General features: G+C 39.2%; 1 long non-coding RNA gene across 2 annotated transcripts; it reads right to left on the bottom strand.

Moving 5' to 3' along the window:
* Positions 1-399: 399 nt before the first annotated feature.
* On the bottom strand, positions 400-2,951 carry LOC110949150 (uncharacterized). Of its 2 annotated transcripts, none has more exons than XR_007941792.1 (6): positions 2,434-2,951; positions 2,269-2,344; positions 2,050-2,119; positions 1,873-1,957; positions 1,617-1,770; positions 400-1,521 (listed from the first exon to the last, which is right to left on the bottom strand). It is a non-coding gene; the product is annotated as an uncharacterized LOC110949150 (long non-coding RNA). The 2 variants fall into 2 exon arrangements; XR_007941791.1 differs by having other exon boundaries at positions 2,189-2,344; positions 2,434-2,950.
* Between the last annotated feature and the right edge of the window lie 1,289 nt (positions 2,952-4,240).

Here is a 4,240-nt window from a genome sequence, read left to right as displayed (position 1 = left end):
TCCTATCTCTGATTATGCTGTATCTCTACTTCTTGTCTGGATAGAGCAAAAGCTCTTTACTCAAACAAAACTTTTCTTTTCTCAGGGTTCTATCATTCAGTCTGCAGTTATCTTAGTTGGGTCATAAGACAGTAATTTTTATCATCCTTTCTGTATTTCTGTATGGCAAAGTTCTGATTTCCGGATCAGGGTCGGATCAGTGATCGGGCTCCGTCTGGAAACAGCGTCTCAGCATTGTCAGGGAGGAATGTTCCTAAATGATCAGCCTTCTGTTCTTCCAGAGGAGTCTGTATCACATGTCCATCACATCTGGATCCCAAATTTGTTCTAGAAATCTGAATGGCCGAACAAAAAAAAAAAAAAAAACACAATCCAGATGCAACATTAATTGTCTCTTGCTATTATTATTAAACTAAATAGAGGAAAATGAAATAGAGAAATACAGAGTACATATTTCAGCTGGCAGGGCAGAGCTCATACACCAGTTTAGTGTTTGGAGATCTGACCAATGAATCAAACAACACAATACGTGTCATGTAGTTTTCGTCCTTCAAACATTATACTCTTATCTTTCTCATGAAGATAATAGGGACTCCTTAACAGAGGAATGCAGATAATGCAGAGTGCAGCAAAACCAGGCCATGGCAATGGTGAGGCCAAGTTAAAGATAAAATTACTTCAGCATTTACTACAATTCCTTACAGTGTTAATATTATCATGGAGATTAACCTCAATGAACACAGAGCAAAAGCTACAAACTTACAGAAATATACATTAAAACCCAACAAATGTTGCAGATTCCATAGGGACAAGCTTTTTTAAGGTTCAATTTATTTTACATTTTTATATTAATTTCTAAATTGGACATTGGAGTTTAGTTAATGAAGTGGACCCCTTTAGATCTGGCATGGCCCAGTGAGATTTCAGAGGTGGCCTTGACCCCTCCTACCTCCCATGGAACCAGGTATTTCTTTTTTCATGTGTGCTTACATGGTGCAAATCCCCAAATATTACATCCTCAGAGTGTCTTTTAAAATATTCTTTTAGTTGAAGGTTGCACAGCCTTCCAGTAAAGGACATAAATACCTTCAACAGTAAGTTAAGATTTTTCCAGAATTACTGGACCTGCTACAAAGGGATTTCAGGTCTTTGTCTTCCCTATCCTCTCTGCCATCCTTCTTCTGTCTCTCATTTTCATCACTCCACCCTCCTTCCATCATCCCCTCCAACCCTCATCCCTTCGCTCTCCATCTCACCTCTATTACCCTTTAATCTGGCTCCTCCAACCAGACCCCATTTCATTTTCCTCTTGTTTCCCAGCCTCCCTTCCCCATTCATCTTCTGTAACCCCACTTCTACTACCCTAATCCCCTCTAATTTTCTCCCCTTTTCTCTGTCTCCCTCATTCCTTTCCTCCCCCTCCTACTATCTTTAATGGAGGGGACGGTGGCAAAGGTCCTTTCTTCAGAGTCGGGGAGATGGACGCCCCTGCAGCTCTTGGCAATGTCTGAGACACAGAACCTGTCACAAATGACAGAGCACTGCCTTGAAATCAACTGTACTAAAAACTTTTGAAGTGTAAAAGGCATTTGTGATATATGTTTGAGATAATGTACCTCTGTTGCTCAGCTCTTGCTGCACAGCCTTCAGTCCTCCAAACTGGCTGATGATATGGTCAGCAGCCTCAGCAATGTCCTTGTCTTTAAGGTCTTCTTCAGTGAGTCTTGCCTGCATTAACAGCCTACTCATAGCAGGATCCAGGTCCTTAAACTACAACAAGCAGATTGCACCATGGAATGGACTAATGTGGTCTGTTACTGCGAGAAACTGAGTTTGACTTTAGGTTTCCTTTCACTCTATAATTTGACTTACTGAGCTTGTGGTTGGAGGAACTGTGGTGGAAAGTGCATCCATGAGGAAATATTTCTCCTCATCCAAACTTTCAGCAGCTTCAGATCTACAGGGAGCATAAACAGACTGACTCATCTCTTTAATATTTATTTTTTTCCTGCACTTTTCAGCTGCAAAATGATATATTTTTTTTCTTACCCTAAATGAGGTGGGTCACTTGTTGAGGCTGTTTTCACATTTGCTATGGCAATCATGCTGATCATTTTTTCTGCAAATGAAAGAGTAAAATGGAGACTGATAAGAAATTATAAAAAGGGAAACATGATAGCAGGTTTACCTTTTGATCTTCTGTCATGTGAAGAGACCATATACAGATTTTACATCTGCTGGCACACATCTGTTTGTTGATATTCTGACCGTGTGCTGCCTCAACTGCAAGATAAAATTCTTCTGCCTCGATCTCATTTGCAAAGTTGAGGCCCATCTGTTTGCCCTGCGAAAAAAAAAGCAAGTCCGCCATAAAGCAAGTCAAAAGTAGCTCTCTAATGAGAATAATGCATAGACTTTTACTCAGACACCTACCTCTGCAGGAAACGTGTGGAAGAATGTGCGAGCTGCAGTGTACGTGAAAGGAATGTACAACTCCTGCTCCCACAGTAACTTGGCTCGCTGTGTATGAGGGTAGATGAGGTCAGGATGTAGGGAATGGTGTTTATGAACAGCTGTTAGAGTCACACAAGGTAAAGAACCAGGCACACCCATCATCATAAGACTTTCTATTGTTAATGAGGAACGCTGAAAGTTAGAGGAAACACTTCAAGCCGTCCTACGTGAGCAACTGTTCTAGTAGACACACAGAAAAGCCAAGAGAACAAAATGAACTGGGAAGTGGTGTGCACGTATCGCTGTGTGTAGATCTGAGCGGGTGGAGTAACTCTGAGCAGTTTGATAGTTCCTCTTACCTTGACACAGTAGAGACGCAGGAAATAGGAACGCCTGGATTCATCCTCAATGAGACAAATCACACCACAGTTGAAACAGGTCCAGCTTGGACTCTCACCTTCGATGTCTTTGGCCTGCAGTATCTGGGCTACTGTAGATTTCATCAACTACAATAAATCAGTAATTATACAAATCACAACTGCTGAATATATATATATTTTTTACTAGTGCTGACATAAAGCACAAAGATGTGAAAGAAGTCAGGAATCAATAGGGCCTTAAAAATCCCAAAAGGGAAAGTGTTTTGTAACACTTACTTAATTTTAAACCTAAAAAAAAATATTCTCTATAAAGAGGAATTATATACCATTGTGTGAGCACATAGTATAACTGATTATAATGGCCTAAGTAATGAATACTACAAAGTCCCAGACTTCCCAGAATGTCCCAGAAGGTTTTCACATGTGGTTAAGTTAGTATTGGTGCAATTTATCAGCAATCAACTCTTTTTTGTACTTTTTGAATTTTTCCTTTTAGGTTAAACCTTTTTAAAAAGAAAGTTTATACAAGTCCTCCCACAAAATCCTTTTAGAAATGCATAATATCACTTTTTTTAAACCTACTTTTCAAGGCTGATAATATTTGAGAATGATCCACTTTGAGGTCCTTAGTGAGCCTCAAGAACTCAAAACATTTTATAACATGATTTCAGGAACTTATAGTTGGTGACTTCAGTGGTTGAGATTCTCTCTCCTCAGTAGATTTTTACTGACCACAGGCAGGTCAGCCTCACCCACTGTACTCAAAGTATATTCACATGATTCAGAATTTTTCTCTGTTAATGATTTACTTTTATATCTAATATACTCTGTTACACCGATGACACCCTGTTGTATCGGTCAATAAAACCAGTCTTATCTCACAGTAACACTGCTGACGGTTCCAAACAGGAAGTTTTGTTTTTTTGTACTTCAATAAAATGACCATAAAAGTACAATATTTCCAACCAACATTGTGTTAAGTCACCAGGATATTGGTGATAATGTGACAAAAATGTGAACAACTGTGGAATCGCATCTTTCCTTTCTGCATATTTTTGCACAATTAATAATTGTTTTTCTTCAGAATAATGTAGTGAACTGTTAAATGAGATTACAGGCTAACTGTAAAACTAAATCAACCCTCACAAAAACTCATTCATCCACCAGGCTTCCTCTGATGCTTTTTACTTTTCTAACACATATTAGTTTTTTGTCAGTAAGTTCCATCGATGTTTAAAGTGTTTGGGTACAAAAAGGAAGTTCACTGACCTTACAGTGAGGTTCTAGGAGACTGATGAGGACGCCTTTCTCACGGATGGTAAGGAGATCCGTCATAACATCAGATCCACAAAACAGATTTGAAGCCATCACAAGACTCTTCATTATCTTCCTCTCAACACAACTAC

This window comes from Acanthochromis polyacanthus, chromosome 5 (assembly GCF_021347895.1).
Source record: "Acanthochromis polyacanthus isolate Apoly-LR-REF ecotype Palm Island chromosome 5, KAUST_Apoly_ChrSc, whole genome shotgun sequence".
Lineage (NCBI taxonomy): Eukaryota > Metazoa > Chordata > Actinopteri > Pomacentridae > Acanthochromis > Acanthochromis polyacanthus.
Note: the sequence above shows the minus strand (reverse complement) of the source record. Positions and strands in the feature narration are given on the sequence as shown.